Source organism: Sebastes umbrosus, chromosome 6, assembly GCF_015220745.1.
Source record: "Sebastes umbrosus isolate fSebUmb1 chromosome 6, fSebUmb1.pri, whole genome shotgun sequence".
Taxonomy (NCBI): Eukaryota; Metazoa; Chordata; class Actinopteri; order Perciformes; family Sebastidae; genus Sebastes; species Sebastes umbrosus.
The window spans coordinates 29,181,423-29,208,617 of NC_051274.1; the positions used below are offsets into that span (position 1 = coordinate 29,181,423).

Below are 27,195 nucleotides of genomic sequence, written 5' to 3' on the forward strand. Positions count from 1 at the left end.
TCACAAGAACCGATACTTCGGTACCAAGTCGATGCAAAACTTCTGAAGACGTGGCGGTACTCGTTTTTCTACAGTACCCCAGGTACCCTATGTACCGTCGAGGCTTGAGACTAATGGCGTCCCAGGGACAAGAGAAAATGTGTTTCGTTTTTAGCGAGAAACTTGAATAAAAACGGCACTGCATTTTCTATATACACCACTCAGATGTTTACGGGCTTAATGGATTTATTTCATTAGGACTATGTGGGTCTGAGCTCCAGTGAAACTATAGTGTGAACAGAAGGAGGACCGAGGCCCCATCAGAGCTGAAGTGGACCAGAAACAGAAATGAGTCCACTTTCAAAAGAACTGACAATGTGAACGCAAAAAGAACTGACGTCCCTTTTCTGTTGGTCCACTTTAAGAGGACAGAGTTTGGTTTAAAAAGGACTATATGTGAAAACACCCTAAGATTTCAATTCATTGAAAGTATCTGTCCACCTACTTTTGACCACATAAAGCATATGTATGTGTGTGTGTGTGTGTCTCTCTCTTTCCTCCCCTGGCCACCTCCCGTCCTCCTGTATTTATTTCATTTTGTCCTCCCTGCTGCTGGCTCCTCCCCTTCCAGTCAGGGAGAGGGACTTCTGAGGCTCCCCATTGGTGCACAGCAAGCACAAAGCTCCTCCCTCCTGGAAAGAGAGAGCGGGGTAGAGTGAGAGAGAGAGGGGGAGAGAGGTAGGGAGGGAGGGAGAGTGAAAGTGGAGAGGCAGGCAGGCAGGCAGACGTGTTGCAACAGATGGCTTTACCAGCGGCGGCTCGGCGGCGGCTGCACCGAGGAACTCTGGGACGCCGTTAGAGACAGAGCAGAGAGGAAGGGAGGGAGGGGTGTTAGGAAGTCACAGCGCTGGAACGGAGCGAGAAAAAGAGACCGAGTGAGACTTCTTCTTCTTCTTCTTCTTCTTCTTCTTCTTCTTCTTCTTCTTCCTCTTCCTCGCCCCCTTCGGCTACAAACTCTTCCTCTCCAGACAGACAGAGTCAGTGTAGTTCTGTAGCTAAAAGGAGTTTTATAGAGGAGGTGAGAGTCTGATCTAAGTCTTCCTCCTCCTCCTCCTCCTCCTCCTCCTCCTCATCCTGCTGCTCCTCCTGCTCGCTGGGTCAGAGAGGAGAACACCTGCTGACAGTGAGGAGGTCCTGAGGGAGGAAACGCAGCAGCAGCAGCAGGAGGTACAGGACTGTTTCTACTCTGTTCTACTTTATTATTTCATCAGTTTCTATGCTGCTCTGAGGTCATCATTTATGGACTGATCTGCAAAGTGTGTGTGTGTGAGAGACTCTTCAGTTCTGCTCTACTTCACTGTGTGTCAGTTTCTGTTGGTCAGAGCAGCTTTGTTACTGTGTGTGTGTGTGTGTGTGTGTGTGTGTGTGTGTGTGTGTGTGTGTGTTACCGTGTGTGTGTTGCTCCACTTTGCTGATGTGCTCCTCGCATTAGTTTTGAGGCCATGTTGTACTCACACTTGTCACACTTGTTTGCAGCTTTTACTGTATTTATGTGTGTGTGTGTGTGTGTGTGTGTGTTTATTGCTTCCTGCTTGCTGAACACGTGGGAGTGTGTTATAGCTGAGGTCAGTCAGGAGAGAGAGGGAGGGAGGAAAGGAAGAAGGGAGGATGAATGAAGGGAAGGAAGGAAGGAAGGGAGGAAAGCTGTTCCACCCAGCTCTGTTTTTATTGTAATAATAATATATTTTTTATTTTCCTAACTAAGCTTCCCGGGGCCTCCCTCCAGTGTATTTTGGCATTGCTATGATAATTCATATTTGTTTGAGTCATTTCCTGACTAAGTTGATCAGCCACACTGTTTGCCAAATTGTTTTTGACAAATCATTTTGTGCTCAAAGTTAAAAAGAAGGTAGCTGCTAATATGTGAATATGACGTCTGACTATAGCAGAAGCTGCAGGTCAAAGGTCATCCTCCAAGCTGCAGGCGCACTCATGCTCATTTGAGTCTGAGCAGCAAACTGATAAATCTGTTTATCTGTCTGTCAGTTTGTCTTTATAGTTAGTTAACTAGTTAGGTGTAGTTCACTAGCACAACTTGTTGCATTAGCTAACTGAGGGCTTTCATTTTCCCCCTCCAGCCAGTTTTACTTCCTGTTTTTTGGTTAACGTTCTTTCTCAAACAGAGAATGGGGGTGTGGTTAATAGTCTGACGTAATTCATTACCACGGCAACCAGATTGCATCGTTTTTCATCCCAATTTAGATGAATTGACTGTTTATCAGACCACAAATGAGACAAGAATTTGCGCAACACACCGACTCTCTCTCACTCGTTCTCTTCTTCACCGTCTCCTCCTGGCGAGGCGGCCATCTGGCTGCTGCTGCTGCACCGAGCAGCCGCACCGCCGCACGCCGGCCACAGCGCACCGGAGGACGGATAGACATGTTGCCGTGATCCGCCGTTTTAAATGCAGCTTTGGGACGTTTCGGAGGTGCACCGTCCGCTCTCTCCTCAGTTCCAGCACCGGCACCGCACCGGGCTGCACTGTGATCCGTTTATTTCTATAACGGGACTTTTCTCTTGTTTTTTGCAGTTAAATCACAGCACAATCTGTTTATTTTGGGTTCATACTGCAGTAGCGACGTGTGGCTTGCTAGATGCAGTCAATGCAATGGCACTGTATGTGAACACAGTTTGCCACCGGGTGATGTTATGAACCCAGACAAGACGGCGTTTGGTTTTCTGACATATCTGGGACTTCCACGACATGTACAAAGCAGCTACAGTGGGTTATTTCTTCCATGGCTGATGGAGGAAAGAAAAGTTGTTGGTATCTATGGAGACAAGCTCCTTCTCATCTGCGGCGCGTCTAGCGCGAATGAACACAAATGATACCGGCGGTCCAACTCGCACGAGTAAAGCGAGGTGAAAATTTGCAACACAGCTTGAGGCTGTGAAGGAAATTAAAGTGTAAGATTAGTTTTCTTATTGGGAGACATTGACAGTGAAGATGCAGGCAGGAGAAACTGTGGTGCAACAAAGGACCAGAATCATTCAGTCTGAACTCACCTGTAGATGTCTACCTACTGTATCTGATAGAGAGACACTATTTCACAAAACACATCTCTGACTCAGAGACGCCTGAGAGTGAAGCATCAGATATACACTAAAACTAAATTTCTGACTCTTCCACAATGTTACAGTAGATTGTACTAACGTGTGTGTGCGTGTGTGTGTGTGTGTGTGTGAGCTGCAGTGGTCATGTTGGCGGGAACTCTGTTGACAGCAACTATTACGATTTGGTGACTGGGTTCCCACCATCCATCTCACACACACACACACACACACACACACACACACACACACACACAGAGCAGGGTAAATAAGGCTGATGGCTACTTTGCAACCGCTGGAATGTAAACATTCACTGACCCAGACTCTTCAAATATTAACACACAGACTCACTCACACACTCACAGCTGTTGCATAATTATAATTTCATATAATAAATTCTGATCACGAAATAGTCGTCAGAAGCATTAAAGTAAAGCTACAATAAGCAAAATTATCTTTTAAATTGACAAACATCATATGTGTGATTCATGGCGTAATTCAAACGGGATCAAAAAAATGTGTCTCTCTCCGTTGACTGCCGTTCATATTTTTTCTGAAATAAGGCCCCATGGTGGTCCACTGTAAGGGGACTTCACCTCTCTATATGTGAGATGTCTGACTTCTGTTAGCGGTCTTTTTACAGCTTTTGTGTTTTGTTTTTTAGTTTTACAGATTTGAAAATGCTCACGTTTCTTTTTTACGAAGCATTTTTTTACCTAATGTTGTATTTTTTTTAACCTGTAACTTTTTTTTTTTTTACCAATTATAACATTCCGCTTTTTAACCTAGCATTACCATTTTTTTAACCTAATATTCTGGGTTTTTTTTTTACCTTATATTACCGTTTTTTAAAACTAACATTACGTGTTTTTTTCACCTAATATTATGCTGTTGTTTTTTTACCTTACATCATGTTTTTATTTAACCTAACAATACGCTTTTTAATCTAATATTCCTTTTTTTTTTAAACCTAATGTTATTTTTTTTTACCTAACATTATGTTTTTCTACCTAATATTACCATTTTTTTAACTATTATTACGTGTGTTTTTTCACCTAATATTATGTTGTTGTTTTTTTTACCTTACATTATGTTTTTATTTAACCTAATATTATGCTTTTTAACTTAACATTATAATTTTTTCCTAACATTTTGTTTTTTTTTACCTAATAGCACATTTTTTTTACTTAATGTTCCGTTTTTTACTGAACATTGCGTTTTTTTTTACCTAATATTATGTTGGGTTTTTTTACCGAACATTATGTTTTTATTTAACCTAACTTTACCATTTTTTATAAACTAATATTATGTTTTTTTACTACCTTACATTATGTTATTTTTTTACCTAACATTACTTATTTTTTCACCTAATATTATGTTGTTGTTATTTTACCCTACATTATGTTTTTATTTAACCTAACATTACCATTTTTTTTTTAACTATTACGGCTTTTTTACCAAACATTACAGGGTTTTTACCTAACATTACGTTAATATTATGTTAACATTACTTGAAATCTTGAGCAGAGAAACGTGACATTTTTCAAATCTGGTTTCATTAAAATTAAAAAAATCTCTTGGACCCGACTCTCTTCCTGTTGTTGACGTGCGGTCCCCAGCTATTTAACAGCTATTTAACTGACAACATGAGGTTCTGATGCCGTACTGATCCCAGTAGACTCCAGTTTTCACAGTGGATAAATATGTCCATAAATAATTTCATGAACTGTTTTGTCATATCTTGTGTAATGAAGCTGCAGTTCAGATGAAGGACTGTAATTATGGTCTGTTTTATTTATTGATGGTTTTCTATTGACGTCTGAGTGTGTGGTCTAACTGACGGCCATTTGTTGTGTCAGGACATGACAGGGATTAACAGAGAGGGAGGGAGTGTGTGAATACATCACACGGTTTAATGTGTGTGTGTGTGTGTGTGTGTGTGTGTGTTGGTGATTATCAGGGGTTTTCCCTCCGCTCTGTACTCAACTGTTGGATGTTTGAGGATCCATCTGCAGATATTTAAGCTTCTTCTGTCTTTAGTTTGTTCAACAATGAAGAGAAATCTGGAGCATCTACAGAACAGACAGCTGGTTGTCACGATCATTGAGTGTGTGTTAACTGTACAGTGTGTGTGTGTGTGTGAGTCTTGATGATGACACTGTTGCCTGAAGCGTCTCATCCTCGCTGTCCTTTGACCTCTTGACCTTCTGTTCTCTCTGACTGTATTTCCACTGTTGTCGTTCTGTCTCTTCATATTTCATCAGCAAGTGTTTCAGCCGGTGTGCGACATGTGACTCCACATGAGCTCAGACTTATTTCATGAACAAGAATGCTTTTCACGATTTAATGTGCTTTTAGCGCCTTTAGTCCCAGTAAGGACTGTGTTAAAAAATAAATAGAGATAAAAACACGTTCATGTTAATCTCACTATCTAGTGGACTAAAAGGACAAACATGGCTGCTAAGCACTGAATTAAATATTAGAACATCAGCTCAATTCAAGGTTTCTGAAATGTCACCCAAACATACATTTGTAATAATATTAACAAAAATATGAATATCAATAATTGTAAAAGTTTATGTGAGTTTTTTTAATGCGTGTCAGAGTTGTTGAGTCTATTAACAACCAGCTAAACACAATGACATCATCACCGAGCATCAGCTGATCCTGCTCGGTCCGAGGTCGATACCATGGCGACACAGCCTGGTGACCTTTGAACTCGTTGCAGCCTGAAGCCTACACACACACCACACACACACACACACACACACACACACACACACACCCACACCAAAGCCAGAGGTTTGAAGCATGTGAGGCGGCAGAGTGTGTGTGTGTGTGTGTGTGTGTGTGTGTGTGTGTGTGTTGGGTCAGTGGGGTCACATGTAGAGCTGTATAGAACAGCGGGGGCTTTTCTGTTCTATAGAAAGGCATTTTGCACACACAGTGTATCCTGCGGTGTACTGTATGTGTGTGTAGATGAGTGTTGGCTCTGAGACTCTCTCAGCTCGTGGTTGACGATCGGACCGTACAGTGTGAGCACATAAATCGTGAGCTTTGGCTTTTACATCGCAAACGATCTCCTCGTACAGTAGGAGTAGGAGTTACACAACAACATTTCTAAAATCGTACAGTGTATGCTCAGCGTTAGTCGTGTTTCCAGTCTCTTGTTTGTGACGGTGCTGCAGTTGTTTCCTCCAGTGTGACTTCACATCAGCGTCTCATAAATCTGTTGTCTTTAATTTTCTCTTAGTTTCATTAGACAGAAGGTCAGTTAGCTGGTTTTATTTATCTGAGAGCAGCTGTGAATGGTGCTCGTCCTGCTGCTGCTGTTATATGATAAAACCCTCCCTCGTCCTCCCCTGTCCTCCCCTGTCTTCCCCCGTCCTCCCACCTCCTCCTCCATCCACCCCCATGCTCCCACCTCCTCCCTCGTCCTCCCCCGTCACCTCCGTCCTCCCTCATCCTCCCCCGTCCTCCTCCGTCCTCCCACGTCCTCCCCCGTCCTCCTTCGTCCTCCTTCGTCCTCCCTCATCTTCCCTCGTCTTCCCACGTCCTCCCACCTCTTCCCTCATCCTCCCCCATCCTCCCATCTCCTCCCTCGTCCTCCCACGTCCTCCTCCATCCTCCCTCATCCTCCCTCGTCCTCCCACGTCTTCCAACCTCCTCTTCAGTCCTCCCACCTCCTCCCCTGTCCTTCCACCTCCCCCCCTCCTCCCACCTCCTTCCACGTCCTCCTCCATTCTCCCCCGTCCTCCCACCTCCTCCCATGTCCTCCCCCGTCCTCCCTTTCCCCATTCTCCGCCGTCCTCCCACCTCCTCCCCCATGCTCTCTCGTCCTCCTCCATCCTACCACCTCCTCCCCTGTCCTCCCACGCCGTCCCACGCCCTTGTCCCATCCCGTCCACCCACACTCCCTCGTCCTCCTCCCTCTTCCCCCGTCATCCCTCGTCCTCTCTCGCTGTAGCAGAATAGATGAAATTGGTAATCGTTATAGAGTGCAGTGTTGGAGCGGCTGACCTTCAGAGAGACTCTGAGAGGAAGAAGGAGGGAGAGGTTTTAGTTTGAATGAATCTAATTCTTTATATAGAGGTGTTTTAAACTGTGACAGTCTGCAGCAGCTCTGAGATAAACTGACTGTAATAAGTTAATTTACTAAATCCTCTGCTGTTATATATCACAAAGAAGAAGAAGAAGAAGAAGAAGAAGAAGAAGAAGAAGAAGAAGAAGAGAGGACGTTACTGCTTATTAAAAAGGAACTTTACACTAAATCCACATTTGTGATGTGAAACTCATATGTAAGGTTGGGCGATATTGAAATTCCCCTACTGACGATATATGATATGTATGTGTTGCAATACCCATAAGTGGCCACAGAGTGGCGACAGTGTGTCGGCAGGAAGAGCTATTTTCGGCTGGCTTGACCGCACGTTACCACAAAACGATAACGTTTCCTGTCCATGACAGAGTTAGCATGCAGCTTTAGCTGTCATGTCTAGCTCTGTTTTCCTGCAATGTGTGAAACCCAAAGTGTTTCCATATTTTACTGGATGTGTAGTGTTTACCACGTTGGATTTAACATGTGAGGGTGCAGGTCGTATCCACCCAGACCCTCCGCCGTTTTCCACTTTCTCGTTTCGGCTTGCTGTGGTTTGTTTTGGTTGAAGGATACGGAACGGATATGACGTCACGTTACTCAGACTACAACAATAAAAGCGGTAACTTCCTTTTACCTCCACATAGACTCAAATGAAGCAAATATATCGATTCTGGCATTAAAAAATCTATTTCAAAATCGTAAAGAAAATACTCGCGATACATAGGTGAATCGATTTTTTTTTTATCACCTCTAGTTTCTATTGTAATGAATTAATTTGGTATAAAAAAATAATGCCATTAGTTTTCAGTCCTTCCATCCTCTATAAGTGGGGAGAACCATTACAGCTGATGGTCATGTGGTGGTTTGGGCCGTGATAACTCGGTCGGTTGGTGTCGGGAGATAAAATCATACTGTGTGCTTGTTAGAGGATTCTTATCATTAATCTTCTGATTGAGTCACTGCGTAGTTCTCGTCATGATTAGTTTAACCATTTCAACCGGATGTTGACATGTGAGAGTGGAAAACATAATAAACTCTGATGTGTTGTGAGTGAGAGAGTAGCTATTAGGGCTGGGACGATACACCTATCTCCCGATTTGATACTCTCACGATACTTGGGTGCCGATTCGATATGTATTATGATATTTTAGCATCGCGATTCGATTTCTTAACATTAGACCATGGGAGGAAGTTGAATCATACACTTCTAGGGACTTTTACTTTGGACAATGTCTAAATTAATACAGTCAAAATGTTTGATTTTCAGCATTTATGTAGTCAGAGATGTGCTGTGAATGAGAGAGTAGCCGTCATTTTATAATCCACTTCATCAGGTTTTAAATGTCCACCTCACCGTGATGAACGTTTCTCTCCATGTTCTCCTCATCTCTCCAACCTCCATCTCATCCAAACTTTATTTCCCCTCCGTGTCTTTCCCTTCTCCGCATGGATAGCTGCATAAATTATAGATTTTGATGAATGTCCTTTTCAACGTTGGGAGAGAAACGCGAGATAATTCATGTTCCTGCTGGCTTTTGGATGTAATCTGATCATCGCACTATGAGATTCTTCTCAGTCGCTCAATATGTGCTCTCTTTGTCGTCTTGTGTGGGTTGTCCGGTAGGTTTTCAAAATCTGTTCCCGGCTTGAAATCACAACATCTGGTTGTTTTTATGCAGCTGGTATCACTGAGTGTGTAGTTTAGAAACAGAACTGCTGAATAAACCAGCAGCCGCCCGTCAGACATGATCTCATGATGCCTCACCGGACGCAAACACACACAAAGAGCAAGAAAGAGAGTTAAACTCTGCAGCGCCGTCTCCAGGAGAGGACTGATTAGGTCACTCTGTGTGTGTACGTGCGTGTGTGTGTGTGTGTGTGTGTGTGTGTGTGTGTGTGCGTGCATGTGTGTGATGCTGGGTATAAATGGAGCAGAGTGATTCAGGCTGTCAGAACGGGGTGAAGACAGACAGCAGGAGGAAGTGAAGTGTGTTTCAGACGAAGGTCACAGATGATTTTCGTGTCCTGTGGGGAAACCTGTTGGTGGTCGAGATGGCGGTTACCACGGTCACCGGAGACTGACACCATCCCAAAATACTCCACCTACTTTCACAGAGCAGGAACACACCTGATCCTGTACTGACTACCTGTAGAGTTACTTGTCCTATGACTGCCATTTCACGTTGTGTTTATTTTGGATTTGCACCTTATTGATGTTTTATATTTCAGAGAACCGTAGTTGTCCGATTCTTTGGCGTCTCATACCTTCTGTGACTATGGATTCATCTTATTGATGCTATCCAACATTTACACATGCACAATGACGCATACGCACGCTGTATCATGTTTCAGTTTGTTTGAAACTGGAGCCACGGCGAAAAGAAAACAAAGCGCTCAGCAGCATGGCGCTACTAAACCTGAGGGGATGCACCCTATTTTTTACCTGATAATACGACACTGTGAACAACAAATCTGTGTTGAAATCAACAGGAGTAGAGTTAGTAACGTTACCTGTTAGCAGCAGGTGGGAAAAACAGTCCTGCTTGCTTAAATAACAGACCTAATAACGTTAACGGAGGTGCCATTGAGTTATTATTATGAGATGTTCATGCTCTGCTCAGTAAAATGACGATTGGGCAAAGGTAAATTACAATGTTATCAATACAAAAAATTAAATAAAATTAACTTTTTTGCGAGAAACTTGAGTAAATCCAGTTGTTTGAAGGAGATGTTTTCACAGCAATATAAAATAGATAATAGAGAGAGAAATATGACCTGTTTAACTTCCTAACAACTCAAAACAAGATTTTTTTTAATCAAAGCAAATGTTTAAATAATCATAATCATTTGAATTGTGTGTTTTTATGCAAACAACCACTATAGATGACAATAACACAGTACAGTACAGTAATGTGTAAAGTACCCTCCCACCCCCGAAAAATAGTGCTCCCCCAGAAGCTACGATGTAATTCAAACACGGTAATTTACCATGTGTATAAGGTTTTTTGTGTAAGATATATTGAACATTGAATGACATCAGATCTAAAATGTTATTCCTTCATTTAGTGCACAGATATCAAAAGTGGAGTTAGTTGAAAGCCCGGTGCTTCTACCGATGCTGAAGGGTGACTTGTGCGTCTGTAACAGACAGCGAGGGGCGTGATAAAGCATCGGTATTTGACGACCTGGAATGAGACCGGACTGGAGTATCTGTGTGTTTAAGTCTGCCTCCTCTCCTCTGTTTTGTGGGTGTGTTTCATTCACAAGAAGAGTACAAAGAAACCAGCAGATGAAAATGGATCACATTCAGCAGTGTCAATGGTCATATTAGATGAGCTGAAGCAATATGAAAATATTAATACGTTTGCCGCCGACGTTCCGTTAGAGCAGCGCCGTACTGTGAAAGAAACGAAGACAGGACAGTTTGACATTAAGTTTATTGATGCTAAAAAAGGTCAATCTCCCATCTATGGCACACATTTCAGGGACGAAATTGCCCTTTTCAAACCCTATCAGTCGTACGACCGAGGGTCACTCTATAATCTGTTGCTCCTCCTGAGCTTTTCTTCCATTCTTTTGGGGGTTTTCGTCATCTGAATCGAGGGTCTTAAGGACAGAGGATGCAAGAGAGGAAGGGCGATTTTAAACACCGTTAACAGGTTGATCCTATAAGGAAAGAGGAGAGGAGACAAGGGGAGTAGGAGAGAGGAGGAGGTGAGGATGAGGAGAAGAAACAACGTTGGTTGAGAAGCTTTTCACTGAAGCATGAAATGAGAATTGCAGGATTTGTATTGGTGGAAAACACACACACACACACTCACACAGTAACACACTCACACAGTAACACACACACACACACACACACACACACACACACACACACACACTAACCAGCAGCAGAAACTGGAGATTCTCTCAGATGTGGATACAAATATCCAACAAAATGTCTCCAACAGTCACTAATGGGCGTTTTTACATCAAAATATCCTGAATGTTCTCCTTTGCGTTTTATGTTTTCGTCAAACGTCACTTTCATTTAAAAAAAGAAAAAACAAGGAAAGTGTTTGAGTCAGTATTTCTTCGTCGAAGCCTGATATTTATTTGGTTCAGCCCCTCTGTGGGTGGATCTATCACATGAACTGCAAGAAGTGGACGTAGTGACCGTGACCCATTGGTTTGTGGTCCGCCGTTTTGAAGCCTCTAGTTCGGCATTTTGGCCGGCGTCATCTTGGTTTTTGTCCGTCGCCATCTTGGTTTTTGGCCGTCGCCATCTTCTAGCTATCAGGGCCTGTTCTAGCAGGGCTGGTTCTAGCTGGGCTGGTTCTATCAGGGCCGGTTCTAACTAGCAGGGCCGGTTCTAGCTATTTGGGGGTCCATATGTAAAATCGTGTTTTTTGACCAAATGCTACTTTTTACACATAAAAAAAGTATTTTAATTTAACTTAGCTGCATTGTTAACATCAAAATCAAAACAAACATGCAAACAATGCCGCATTCATTTCGGGACGGTTCCTGGAGGATGGTGAAAAAAGTTAGTTTAGAGCCCTGGGATACCAAATAGCTCAGTTTTAACCTGTACACATCTTTAGTAAGGCTCAACTTGAATCAGAATTTCCTTTCCTAGAGTTCAGGTTCAAGTTCAGGCCCTCGACCTGCCAGAAGACCTCCGCTGTGTGGTCTTATTATACTCTACACACATACACACACACACACACACACACACACACACACACACTCTCTGAACAACCCTTACAGACCACCAGCCCAGCTAATTGGAGATGTTGTATCACCTCCCTCGTGTCTCTTGCTCTTTCTGTTTCATTCACATTCACACATTCACACACTCTCACTCTCACACATACACAAGCACACACAGACACACACATGCACACACACACACACACACACACTGCAACCCAGTGGGAATTGGCAGCTCGGAGCGAATTGAGAGAGAAGGCAGAAAGTCATTACTTCTCTCACTAGATTGTGTGTGTGTGTGTGTGTGAGTGTGTGAGTGTGTGTGTGTGTGTGTGTGAGTGTGAGTGTGTGCGTGTGTGTGTTTTGTGTGTAATCCCGCCATCAGTATGCCGGTCATGCTTTGCAACAGAGGGAAGGAAATTGAAGAGAGAGGGAGAGAGAGAGGAGGGGGGAGGCGACAATCCAACATGGAGTTCTTTTGATTACAGATGGTAAATGTGCCTTCAGTCACCTCCTCCTCCTCCTCATCCTCCTCCTCCTCCTCTTCATCGCCTCCTCGCTCCTTCTCACTCGAGGGATTTGAGGTGGACGTGAGAGGAATTACTGACCAGGCTGTGTGTGTGCTGTATTACCGTGTGTGTGTTGTATTGCAGTGTTTTTATTACAGTGCAGTGTGCTGTCTTGTTTTCTAAAGCCGGGGTCACGGAGGTCGTCTGCTAGAAGTTTAAACTGAAAATACTCGGCGGTGCCTTCAAGCAGCTGTGTTGTTGTTTCATTATATTCTGTCACTGAGTCGCCTGAACTCTCAGTTCACTCTCCTCACCTTCGTGAACAGAGGCCGAGGCGTTTTAAGGATGAAGATGATGCCGCTTTGTTTGGGGATGATGTGAGTCCTTGGATGTTGGCTCGGATCAGATACTTCTATGTACTGCCTCGTTGAAGTCCCAGCTGTAGATACTAAATTTGCCTTATTTTTCACAAGCTGCTTGATCTGATTCAAAACTATCCACCTTATTCCTATCACCCATGATGCTTTGCGTGCATTATGGACACAACTTCCGGCACGTTGGGTCGCTGAACCAGAAGATTTATGACCTTGTCTCCTAGAGCGATTGTATTAAAACATCTAGTAAAACATGTGAGAACACCACCTATTACACCTCAAACGGGATAATGTGATCATACCTCTGCCTTCTACTATCGAGAGATGGGAGGACGACTTGAAGAAGTGGCCTCAGATAACGTACACCAGCATATTTCGGTACTTATTTGACTCCGTCAATGTGATGACGGTGATGATGAACAATCCAAAGTGTTTCTAAAAGACGAGGCTTTAACGCTTCTCAAACAACACTCCATGTGTATTTTAGCAAATATTTTAAGCAAGGATAAAAATGTAAATTTGTCCTTTGGTTCATCACAATTTACTCAGGCATAGTAATGGTCACAATGTTACTCATACTGGGGATGAATTCTCTGAGGTCTTACCTATCCGTAGAGACCAAGATCATGCATATAGACCTGGTAGTTGTGGAGCTATTCTTGATTTACTTTGGGTATGTCTGTCTAGGCGAACCACACCTTCCAACACCCTAGGGATCTTAAGAGGTCAAACCAAACCACCATCTTTTCCTAAACCTTACCAAATAGTTTCCTGTGAAGACGGATAACTTTTCGTTAGATGTCATACAAACCGTTGTGTGAGGATACGTTGCCTCAGTTGCTCTCCTTGAGGTTTCTTCCATTTTTTTTCCCCTGTAAAAGTTTTGTTTGGGGAGTTTTTCTTTATTCAAAGCGAGGGACACAAAGGACAGAGGGTGTCGCATCTTGTACACATTGTAAAGCCTCCTGAAGCAAATTTGTGATATTTGTCTATATAAATGAACTTGACAAGGTGTTGAACACAGTGAGGTACCATCACAGAGACTTTGGTCATCTGTTAACCATCTCTTCTCTCTGTTTGTCTCTGCAGGACTGAACTCAGCAGAGACTCCGCTCACACTGCAGGTAAACCTCTTTCTGTTCTGATTCACACACACAGTCCTCTGTTGGTTGATTGGTTAACGAGAAGTCTCTCATGTTTGTGATGCTAAGCCTTTATTTGTTTAACAACAATTTTAAGTTATTTAAAATATTAAATCATAAGTAAAAAGTATGGAAACGTCCAGTGAGCCGTTAGCAGAAAGCAGTGATGCAGGTTTCCACAGTAAGCTAATCAATAAGGTTATGAATAATGTGAATGCTAGCACTAGCTGAGTCAACGTTAGCTGTGCTAAGTTTGGGGTTGTATATATACTCCTGTGTTCTGAGAGGTAAAATTACTGTTTTTGTGAATGGAGTCTGGTGGCTTTGAAGAGAGCGATATAACGGCTCCAGTTCCCCGTCAGAAAGAGCTGTCTGACGGCGAGGTAAAGCGGCTGTGGATGGGAGCAGCAGAAAAACGGATTATAGTCACCTGAAAAAATCAATATCAGTTTAAGTGTGCTGCCTCGATTGGTTAGTATGTTTGTGTTATTGTGTGACTTTCTGATCTGAACTAACGTGGCGTCCACAGCGGTACATTGCTTAGCTTCCTGCCGGTACTCCTGTCTGCTTCTCCAAACTGGGAGCATGCCGACCGCCATCTAAGTTACTGTATGTAACGTTAACACACTAACTATAAGGATGTATATATACTGTAGCCTACATGTAGCAGCGTCATCATGCAGAAACCTACGTCAGGTCACGTTGGAATTTTTTTTTTTTTTAAATCCTAACATAATACAACATTGCTTTATAATTGTCAGGATCACGAGGTCCTGAAGTTGTGATATTGAGATTTTTTGGTCAGAAAAAAAGGTGTGGTTGTATTGCAGAACGTGCGTGTCTGAGTCTGAGTCTGAGTCGGTCCCCTGGTTGTGACCCAGTAACAGGAGCCTCACATTCCTGATTAATGATGCAGGTTGGACCCAAACAATGAAAACACACAAGCAGCCTGCTGCATTAGTACATTCACTTCAACACATCAACATACAGCACAGTCACACACATGAAGTCATCGCGTCCAAACACGCAACGTGAAGGCTGAAAGTGGTGCGTTCAGAGACGTCGAGGGACGGTTGTTTTGAGATAGTAAATGATACGTACAGTCACCTTATACTTTCAGTCTATAGAATTCATTATAACAATAATGTATATCGGTCGTGTGTAGTTCTGTTGAATCAGTGATTTGTAACAGTTCTGGTGTCAACAAGAAAACAAGAGTTATATGGTGGTTCTGTTGCCTAAACCTAATAGCAGCGGTTACCATAGTTTTGTTGTATTGCGTAAAAATGATACGCAAAAGGCTAAAATGCGTTCTCATGACATGCAGAATGTTCTCTTAATGTCGCCTTCCCATGAGATCGAATTGGTATTAAAGACCTGCAAAGTTAAAATTCATCATCATTTTAAGGTCTTTTTTTCAGTTTTGTGTTTTATCGTAGATCAGTAAAACCACGATTACCGCCAGTATATAGCCTTTAAGGAATAACTCAGTGCGTAGATTGTGTGCTTAACGTTAGTGAGTGTCGGTGTGCGGTACAGACAAAGTGTGTGTGTGTGACGGACTGACGGCGAGTATAAAGATAACCGTATAGCTGTGAGCTCGTGTTTGTACGGTTCAGGCTGTCGGTGAGTAATACTACAACTCCTCAAGACACAAGACCAGTTCCCGTGTCTGGCTTGCCACGGTCTGTTTACTGAGGGGGCTCAGGCTCGCTTAAGTTGGGCTGTTAAGGTGGACCAGCGCTTTTCTCATTATGACAAACCGCTCCTCCGAGTTCTGCTCCCCCCCACCTCCAGCGGTGAACGGGGAAGAAGATGAAGCCGTTAAGAGTTTGTGTTTCAGTCTGAACTCTGCAACCTCGACAGAAAACACAGTTTGTTTCCCTGCAGATGATTCTGGTTCAGATCCAGATGACCCGAACGCCTCCACATTCCTCTCTGCGTGTGTGTGTGTGTGTGTGTGTGTGTGTGTGTTTCCACATGTGTTTCTGATCAGTGGAGAAAGAGGTGGATGAGACGGGAAACTCGTTACGTCGACACAGTGACGTCTTATTTCATTTTCATTCAAACAGCAGGGGAATTGACTGAATTATTGATTGAATGATTGATTGACTGCCTGGCTGATTGACTGCCTGGTTGATTGATTGATTGGTTGATTGATTGATTGGTTGATGGATTGATTGATTGATTCCATGGTGGTCAGTGAATGTCAGATTGTTTCGACTCCTCTTATTTTGAAATATAGTCTCACTGTAACATTGAAAAACATTTCTCCAGATCGATTGATCTTCATTCCAGCCAGTAAATCTTATAGCAGCTATATTGTGGTGGTTCACATGTAAGAAGAAGAGATGCCACAGATTGTTTTGTCAGCTGTAGAAACAGAAAGCCTTTCCCATTTCCCAGTTTGTACATCCTAAATTCCTCTCTCACCTCCTCTCCTCGCGTCTTATTCCCGCCCGCAGGAGATGCGAGCGGAGGAGGCGAGGAAGAGACGCGAGGACAGAGAAGGAGAGGAAACAGGCATTAAACAAATGAGACATCGTTGCCTCGGAGCGTCATTTTAAAGTGACGTAAATTAAATATGACACACAGCTGCATCTGCTGTCCGTTGTTTTGTTCTACCACAGCTGTATTTTATGATCTCTGTCAGATGAGCAGAACAGTGTTCAAGACAACTTATATATTTAATATTCATTCAATTCACAACGTGGCACAATGTGACAAGAATGAACGGATGGTCTTTTGTCGTGCTGTTCTATGAACACGCGATGACACCGATGAAGACACGTCACAACATTGAGTTCAGATTGTTTTCAAGGTGAAGAATGAACTTTCAGGCTCATAACGACCTTCATCTGAGTTTTAGTTTGTAAATGCATAAAAAAACTAAGTGTGTGATTGTTGCAGTAGAGTTAAAGATGTAACATCCTTTCAGCGGAAACAGGTCAGATGTACATCAGGGATTCTATCTATCTATATCATCAGTGTAGCAGCTACTTCATCTATCACTGATATCACACGCAGAGTGAAGCCATGCATCATGTTGTTAAGCAGCCATGTGACCACTGGGACTGAACCAGTACAGCTCTATGTGTGTGTGTTTGGACTTCTGTCTTTGTGAGGACCAGTGTTAAGTGTTGGAAGATCTTCTGTCATCTCTTCTTCATGGTGCTGTTTGAGGGTTCAGTCTTAGTTTCAGGTTTAAGGTCAGAGTTAGGGGGCGAGGGAAGGCATTATGTCAGTAAAGGTCCTCACAAGTACGGAAGAAGAGAGAGAGAGAGAGAGAGAGAGAGAGAGAAAGAGAGAGAGAGACAGAGAGACAGAGAGAGAGACTGTGACGTTGATCCAAATCTCAGAGGAAATTATTTGCAAAATTCAAATGCTGTTCTCTGCAGCCGTCAGCACTGATCTGGAAGCTGATTGGCAGTCTGACTTTGGGACAGCACTCCTAAATCCCAAATGTGGTCTTTAAAGTTGTGCTTCAATTAAATTATATTATATATATATATTATATTATTAAAAGAAATTAACTATTTTACTTGAATTGAAGCTACTTTCTGAGAAAAGGTTTCCTTAAAACCTGCTGAGGGTGCGTTCTGTTGAATTTCCAGACAGACGTGGGCACTGTGTCTGAAAAGAGACGTTGCTGTTGAATTATTTAAACATAGTTTTTCCTATTTCCCAATTCCATTCACCTCCATTGTGTTGAGTTGGGGGCAGAAGTCTCAGAGACTGTGAGACTCTATAATCAGCCCGGTCTTAACGATGGCGTGTGAATGACACAGCAATTTGTAAGTCATTTTGCGTGAAATAACAGCGCCATTCTCGTGTTTGCATCATTTCACGCCATGTATTCTGTACTGACTGCAATGTAAACACATCTATGTGAATATGCTACTCTCAGAGCTGGTGATGTAGAATAAAAAGAGAGAGAGAGAGACTGCTGATGGCGGGAGGTGGATGGGTCCAACAAACACAGGACTTTACGCCACTTCCGGTGTGGCGTAACTTAACTATGATCTTTCCTAAACCTAATGAAATTGTTTCCTGTGAAGATGGAAGATAATTTTGAAAAGACTGGAGCACAAATTGACATTGGACATTCGTAGGAAAACACACGGGACATGAACAGCGGTCTCCTGGCGAAAGTCTGGTGTTTTTCTCCCCCCCACCCATCCACCCAGACCTCCTCGCTACGCAGCGTTCGCCGCTGTCCATACTTCTCGGTTCACAATTACGTGGATTACATACAAATTGATTTTGTGCTGATATCACGGAAAAAAATTGAAATTCGTTCAGTCAAAGTTTTATGTTTATTACAGCATTTCCGGTGTTATTTAAACTCAAACTGCAATCTTTTCCTAAAACTGAGTAGTTTTATTGCCTAAACCTAACCAGGTCGATCTTTTCCTAAACCTAACTAAGTTTTATTTTGAAAAGACTGTTGCTGGACATTTGTAGGAAAAAGCACGAAAAATAGGTTGTTGAAAGTCGTGCTGAGTGTCACGGGAAAAAAAGGGAAATTTGTGTCTATGTATACGAATCAAATAGATTTAATTTCATGACTATTTAACGAACTGCTGTGCGACTGGGCTGTTACGTAAGATATCATACCAACTGTTTGAGGATACATTGTCCAAAGTGTTGTTGAGTTATTTTGAAGTTACGTTAGTGACTTTGTGACGTGTTTTCCGTTATGTTACGTTGTTAACGTACAGATTTTACAAATTTTATGGACAGATTTTAAGCCCAACCATGATCTTAAACCTAACTGAATAGTTTTGTTGCCTAAACACAACCACGACTGTTTCATAGTAAATGACACGTAGATTGGCGTTCTATTTATATGCCTTCCCACGAGATCAGGTTACACACTTCAGTTGATTAGGAACACCTGGCTGTAACTAATGCAGTCTATAACAACCGCCGTGCAATAAATCCTCCTTCATCAAGGTGAGAGGCTCCATGTACTTAATAAACAGCAGCATATAAATATTAAAGGAGTCAGTCAGACCTGCTGTCAGCTGTGAATCATGTCTACATACGCAGAGTGTGTGTGTGTCTATAGGAGCAAACAGCGCTGTATATGTACAGTATGTGTCCAGTGGTCATCTCCCAGCAGAGCTCTCCTGCTCTCCATCAGTCTATTTCTGTCTCTGAGTGGGCAGGATGGATGAACCGCCCAGAGGGATGGAGAGGAGGATGAAAAGGGAGGAGGAGGAGAGTATGTGATGTATTTTCGTCCTCTGTTGTTTTGATCGACCTGTGTCGCTCGGTGAAGCTCTTTGTGTTGAATCTGCTTTGTTTACAGCTCGTAATAAATTAATTGGAGCTGACTTCACTGGGAGGGAGGGAGAGAGAGAGAGAGAGAGAGAGAGAGAGAGAGAGAGAGAGAGAGAGAGAGAGAGAGAGAGAGAGAGAGAGAGTAATACTGTAATGGAAGGAGTAAAGAGGCTGTGGATGGAGGGAGGGAGTGAAGTGAGGAGAGAAGAGGGATGAAGAGGAGAGGAGAGGAGAGATTATACAAGAACAGTTGTATGTTTCTAGGATGTCCCAGACAAAAAGTTAACAGTCGTCAGAAGAAGAAGTGAGTCTGAAATTTGGGACCAAATTCTCACAATGTGACCTCTGCTGCGATCCACAAACCAACCAATCAAAATACTGCATGAGAGGTTGCAGAATACATAGTTGATGTTGATATGAGACATAGTAAATGCCCTTGGATATGACACCCTTTTTTGACATTTGCTGGTTCCAGCTTCTTAAATGTGACACTTTTTTTATGACACATGATAGTAAACTGGATATTTTGGGAGATTTAAACAGTTGGTCGGACAAAACAAGATATTTGAAGACGTCACTTTGGGAAATTCTGGTGGGAATTTTTCACTATTTTCTGAATTAAATATTGATAAAGTCATTATTGACCATAGAAAGTCTGTCACCATGGCCTTTTCCTAACTTTGAAGCAGTTTTCCACATCAGGTGTTTCCAGGTGTTGGAGAATCCTACTGCATATGTTTTTAAAAGTAGTATAAATCATTAATGTCTCCAGAGGGAGCTGCTGTGTGAAGTCTGATATACATCCTCAAGTGATGTCACTTGAGTCAGCATCGATTTGAAAAGTAAATCGAAATCCAGAGGTGTGGAGTTAGAAAGGAGTAAGACCTTTGTAGCCCACTGCTCATCCCTGCTGCAGGCTACATTAGCTGCTATTAGCGTAACACACAACCATCTCAGACCGAACTCTCCGTGGTCGGGTTGCATTGTGGGTATTGTAGGCGCCAGGTATTAACTAGAAAGAAGAATGAGTAAAATAAAGACTTTTGATCCTTTTTTAAAAACTGTCGTCAATATCGTGAGTCTGACTGAGTGTTCTAAGGAGAGGAGTTTAGTATGAGAGGGTGAAAGTGAAGCAGAGCAGGAATCACGCGTCTAAAGAAAGGAGGAGGAGGAGGAGGAGTGTAAATGTGGTAGTTAGAGGGAGAACAGGTGAGGAGGAGTGTGAGCGTCAGCAGGTGTGTTGAAGCAGATTGTGAATCAGTGATGTGTCTTTTTCTTTTTGCCCGTGGCGTTTTTCTGCTCGTGTCCACAGTGTGAGCAGACACAGAGCTGCAGGAGAAACCACAGAAGAAGAGCTGAGGTCAGCTGAAGCTCAGTGTAACAACAACAACAACAACAACAAATACAAAGCGACAAACAGCAGAAAGAAAAATCTGGAAAGACATATTTTTAAAAACTTACTTTTAATGACTTAGGAAGAAATATCAATAAATACGACATGACAGCATTATTTTGATGTCTACTTCACATATTCATGTTGAACAAGTTTGAACTTGAAAATCTAAATGTCAGTTTCCCATGAACACGTCAGTGAAATATTTATCTGCAGCGTTAGACCTGATCTCACCTCCACATACCTCTGACTCACTGTGTCTGCTATTCGGGGGATCTATAATAATAATAATAATGATATATCCAGGGATGCAGCGATACCACTTCTTTCAGACCGAGTACAAGTACAAGCACTTACATTTGGGTACTCCGATATCAAGTTAACAGCCAGATGGAGGGTTTGAGCGACACACGGCAGGCTGGGGAGTCCTGCATACGAGACAGTGCGCCGCGACCGGCTCTAGGTCGGCTTGGAAAGGCTCGGGGCGAAGGTGAATCCCGGGTCCGTGGACAAAGTGTCACTGGGGCGGACTGTCCTTAGTGCGCCCCAGCCGCGTCGTGCCCCGAGGGCAGGGCTCAGCCTACGTAAAAGGCGCCAGGGGTCTGCGGCGATGTCTGCAACCCACCCAACCCGTATGGAAACACGGACCAAGGAGTCTAACGCACGCGCGAGTCAGAGAGTGCAAGCAAAACCCCGTGGCTCAATGAAAGTGATTGCCGGCTAAGGTGGGATCCCGGCACCGCGGGGTCGGGCGCTCCACCGGCCTGTCTCGCCCGCACCGTCGGGAGGTGGAGTGTGAGCGCATGCGATAGGATCTGAAAGATGGTGACGATAGGTTAACGTCACGCTGCCGTAAAGTGGTATCGATACTGGTATTGATTTCGGTGCATCCCTACATAGTATATGCTAACCTATTTTAATTTTCTTTATACAACCCATGACATAAATGATTCTTTTTGATAAGGCTTCCTTAGATTATATATATAAGTGGGCATGTCTGTAAAGGGGAGACTCGTGGGTACCCATAGAACCCATTTTCATTCACATATCTTGAGGTCAGAGGTCAAGGGACCCCTTTGAAAATGGCAGTGACAGTTTTTCCTTGCCAAAATTTAACGTAACTTCGTAGGTATATTTAGCGTTCCTTCTGAAAGTCACAAGTTGCATTAATGTGTTAAACATTAGTGGCGTTAAAATTAATTTGCACGTTATTATCGTGTTAACTTTGACAGCCCTAGTATGAATTAAGTGAAAGTTTATCTGGGAGAACAGCTGATCCTCAGGATGGACTCGGGATGCAAATCAACAAATGTTAGCATGCTAACACACGTAATTAAGATGTTGAACGTGGGCCGTGTCCAAAATCACTCCCTATTTACTACATTGTGCACTATGTTTACCCTCCAACATTTTTATTTGAGTATCTGAATTCTACGTGTGAATATATTCTATGTAGAGCCTCAAAACTTCCCACAATATAACAGAAAGGGGCTAAAATGGTACAGGGTATGCCCAGCTTTAAAGGCTGCAGATCAGTCGGTGAATTCCAGTCCCTTCTCGGATGTTGACGCGTCCCTCTGCAGAGGACTTCCTCCAGTGTCGGAGGCAGCAGGTTGAAGTAGAGCTGATGTGCCTGAGGTCAGACTGAGAGCTGCAGGCTCACAGCGAACGTTCAGTCGGTAAAACCAGCAGAGTGAATTCACAGAGAGGCAGCAGCTGCTTCTCTTCCTGCTCGGAGGGAAACAGCTGCTTCGCACACACACACACACACACACACACACACACACACGCACGCACGCACGCACGCACGCACGCACGCACACACACACACACACACACACACACACACGCACACACAGATCTCCAGTGTGCTGACAGGTCAGCGGGCTGCCAGGTGGAGGTGGAGGACGGCTGAGAGGAGGAGGAGGTGAGGAGGAGGAGGAAGAGAGTGATGACCGCTGCTTCTTACAGCCTTCGGCTATTTGTAAGGAAAGCAAGATAAATAAATAAGCAAGACAAATGTCCGCTCCTGTGTGGAGGACAAACTAAATCTTCCCTGCGGCTCTCCTCTGCTGCTGTTTCACCAGCTCTAAATCAGAGAGGGAGATCGCAGTAGACGCCGGCACAAGAGCAGGAAATGAATCCTGGGAAACACTGAAGCTGCACTCTCACAGTCAGTGTTTCAAACAGCAGAGAACGGCAGCCGGCCGTCGGCAGCCCAACAACCGGCTGATTTATTCAAGCAGGTGTTTAGACAGTAGTGTTCATGTTATGGACTCTACTTTATGTTATATCGTGGGAAGTTTTGAGGCTCTATATAGAACGTAATTCATACGTAGAATTCAGATACTCACATAAAACGGTGGAGGCTAAATATTAGATTAGATTCAACTTTATTGTGATTGCACGAAATATAGTTTTGCATCTAACCACAGTGCAAACTAGTTAAGTGCTCATTAAGACAATATATACAAATGTACAAATAATAGATGTGTCATATTGTGATGAATAAGAGTTAAGTATAAGTTGCATACTGATGAAATATTGTATAAAAAATGTTGTATAAGATTATTATAAAGAATAAATTAGATATACAGGTTGAGTTATATTTATATCTATACACAGAGAGGTTATGTATTAGTAGAGATGTCCTGAGTCCATCCTGAAGGATCAGCTGTTCTCCCAAATAAACTTTCACTTAATTCATAGTAGGGCTGTCGAAGGTAATGCAATAATAACGCATATTCATTTTAACGCTGCTAATTTCTTTAACGCATTAACACATCTTGTGATTTTTAGGTTGTAGCGGGCTCAGTTTTAAAGCTAGAGTGAAGATACTGGCATCATATGAAACTAAAAAACCTAAGGCATCCATTGGTACCAACCATGTCATACTAGCTTGTCGGTAAGGAGGTTAAATAACACTCCAAACTTTCAAACATAAATAGAAATCTTAAAGACATTTACAGTAGCTGCTCTGCCTCTAGATTCAGATCTAACGGACCACGAGTGCATTTGTGCTTCTTAAATTATCAAATAAATAGAGTTCTTTGCACCACACACACACACACACACACACACACACACACACACACACTCTGCAGTGGTGTGCAGCAGAGAAGAAGAGCCGCCCACAGAGATTCTCCATTTCCTGTCAGCCTCGCCAACTTCCTGTCACCATGTTGATTTACTGTTCCATTACCCTACCTGTGGAGTATGTGTGTGTGAGAGAGTTATAAAGGCAGTGAATGGGTGTGTGCACAATTCCTTTTTATCAGCTGTGTGTGTCAGATATTGTTTCAATGTGCATGCGTCTCAGCTTTGTGTGTGTGTGTGTGTGTGTTTCCCTAAAGGCCTGCATCACTGTCAGAGTGCCTCACCGGAGTAATTACAACACTCACACACACACACACACACACACATACACACACACACACACACACACACACAGGATCTCAGGTGGAGGATGAGCAGTAGCAGTTGTTACCATGGTGTCACTGTCACCGTGCCAAATGACTGACTATTAGGGTGTTTGTGTGTTATATGACCAGCTTATTTATAATGAATTAACGAGAAGTTGTTTTAATTTCTTTGACGCTTTAATGCAGCTTGTGATTTTTAGGTTGTATCAGGCTCAGTTTTAAAGATAGTGTGAAGATTGAAAAGAATGAAACAAGAAAACCTGATGAATCCACCGGTACCAATCATGTCATACTAGCTTGTCGTGAAGGAGGCTGAATAACGCTCCAAACTTATGCTACATTTTGGCGAGGAAAAACTGGCATTGCCAATTTCAAAGGGTTCCCTTGACTTTAATCAGGCCATAAATAAATCAAATATGGGTTTCCTATAATGAAAATGTAACAATTGTAAAGTTATTACGTGTAATATTACATCTTGACATTTTGTTTTGTTTTCCTTTAAGGCCATTATCCACCAGAGATCTGCAGAAAGCCAAACCCATTATTTCACAGTGGAATAAAAGCCATTTACGGGAGCATAAAAGCCCCCCGAGCGTCCTGTAGATCACAGACAGTTTAGCTTCACAGCTGAGCTCTCTAATGAGCCTCTCATGTGAGTCTGTTTTGGTTTATGTGACATGAAAACATTTAGATGCCCTTGGGCTGCAGAGCGATTACAGTTCACAGATTTTAAACAAGAGGAAACACGAACACGACAAGTTTTCTGTCGACACAGATGTACTGTATCAGATGTTTGAGGAGTTACATGATCAAACAATCACGTTTCACTCCTGCAGACAAATGACCTGAAACCACATGAAAGGGTCTAACAACACGACGTCTGCAGAGTGAGATCTGCTCTGACAACACTATTAACATGATGTTTTCTTATGCTGTGTTCACACCAAACACAAAGCTAATCTTTGCCTTCTGTTACTTGCGCGAGTTCGACGACGAGACGGAGGAGCTTGCCTCCATGTAGATACTAACGACGTTCCTTTAACCATGGCCGAAATAACCACTGTTACTGCTTTGTGCCTGTTGTGGAAGTCCCAGATACTTCAGAAAGCCGAGCTGTAGTCACAGGTCGGCTGAATTAATCTGGTTTACTACTGCGGTATGAACCCAGAATAAACAGATTATGCTGTGATTCCATTGCAATAAACGGATCTAAAGGATGCCAAAATAACCACATAATGTAGTGATGTGTTCACACCAAGAGCGACGCAAACTTATGCGCTGATGACAACGCAAAAAAAATAGAAATTCGCGTGACGCTGTGTCGTGAAAGCCTGTCAGTGTTTAACCTTTGATCGCCAGGGTTTTTGGGAGTTTTCCGTTTCTTTTAGTGTGGACTCTTGTTGTTCATGAATGAATCTGTTAGTGTGTGGTGTTTTGGCTGTTTTGGCTAAATCGTTGCTCTCCACACACTACAGGAACAAAGCTGTTAAATTTAACAGAACATGTGGTTATGTGCGGGCTCTATTCTGGGCCAGCCTTTAGACGGATGATTTAAGAACAGATAAATCATCAAGATGTTTGTTCTGTCCAACACGTTCATGTTGCTGCTGTGATGTAACACTGCGGCCTGTAGCGGGCGCTAACGACACCGCAGACTGTTAACTGTTGTTCACTAATGTTGGCTGTGATGTGTGTGTGCGTGCTTTAACTTAATGTGTTTGTGTTTGTGTGTTTGTTTCAGGTCCCTGCTGAGCTGAACACACTGTGTCAAACACCGAGTACACTCCAGAGCGTCTGCACAAGGTAACACACACACACACACACACACACACACACACATACACCACCACTTTGTATTTAGCCTGCATGTGTGTGTTTGTGTGTGTGTGTGTGTGTGTGTGTGATGAATTCTTTGGTTTGTGCCTCCTGCAGTCGGGCCGCTACAACTGGTTAAATACCACATCCATCATGAAAACACACACACACACACATCACTGAGGTGTGTATGCTTCTCATCTGTAACCATGGTTACATTTGGGCACATTTGGTGTTTGAAAACACTTTTACATAGCTGATAGTTTGTGTTGTCAGCGGGGTTGTGTGTGTCGTGTGTGTGTGTGTGTGTGTGTGTGTGTGTGTGTGTGTGCGTGTGTGCGTGTGTGTGTGCGTGTGTGTGTGTGAGAGTCTCTGGAAGTTTTAATGTGTCTGTTAGAGCAGCCAGAGGTCAAGAGGTCAAGCAGCGCTGCAGCTAACCCGCTAACTGATTAGTTCAGCGTGCTGCTGGCAACCAGGCTGACTGCAGGAGGTATACACACACACACACACACACACACACAAACACACACACACACACGCATACACACACACACACACACACACACACACACTCTGCTAAATGATGCCAGAGGCCCAGGAGGCTGCAGCGTGCCATGACTCTCTCTCTCAGTGGATCTTGTTTCTGAGGCGCCTCAGTGGCTCAGTCTCTGCACAAGTTGGAAACTCGCCCATTCTTCTTCTTCTTCTTCACATTTCCAGAAGTTGAAACCGAACATGTGTCGTCATGTTTCTGTTGTTTTATCTAAACTCAGATAATAGTACCTTCACCCTTCTTAAAGATGTTTATGTGAAAACTTAACTTCCTGTTCAACCCATAGACTGTAGGTAAGAAGTGGATGTAGTCACCGTGACGTCACCCATTGGTTTGTGGACTGCCGTATTGAAGCCTCGAGTTCGGCGTTTTGGCCGTCTCCATCTTGGTTTTTGGTCGTCGCCATCACCATCTTGGTTTTTGGCTGTCTCCATCTTGGTTTTTGGTCATCACCATCTTTTTGGCCGTCTCCATCTTGGTTTTTGGCCATCACCATCTTGGTTTTTGGTCGTCTCCATCTTGGTTTTTGGTCATCACCATCTTTTTGGCCGTCTCCATCTTGGTTTTTGTCCGTCGCCATCTTGGTTTTTGGCGGTCTCCATCTTGGTTTTTGGCGGTCTCCATCTTGGTTTTTGGTCATCACCATCTTGGTTTTTGGTCGTCTCCATCTTGGTTTTTGGTCATCACCATCTTGGTTTTTGGTCATCACCATCTTGGTTTTTGGTCATCACCATCTTGGTTTTTGGCCATCACCATCTTGGTTTTTGGCCATCACCATCTTGGTTTTTGGCCATCACCATCTTGGTTTTTG

The 27,195-nt window shown here is 43.2% G+C and overlaps 1 protein-coding gene across 6 annotated transcripts in view; it reads left to right on the forward strand.

Moving 5' to 3' along the window:
* Positions 1-724: 724 nt before the first annotated feature.
* Positions 725-27,195, forward strand: part of sulf2b (sulfatase 2b) — a 66,677-nt gene continuing 40,206 nt past the window's right edge. For 2 of the 6 annotated variants that reach the window (XM_037772670.1, XM_037772672.1), the window contains exons 1-3: positions 725-1,206; positions 13,863-13,897; positions 25,758-25,819. The gene's annotated coding sequence lies outside the window, so the exon portion shown is untranslated. Of the gene's footprint in view, positions 1,207-13,862; positions 13,898-25,757; positions 25,820-26,172; positions 26,322-27,195 lie in introns of those variants that run through there. The other 4 variants (XM_037772664.1, XM_037772671.1, XM_037772665.1 and 1 more) reach the window with 3 other exon arrangements.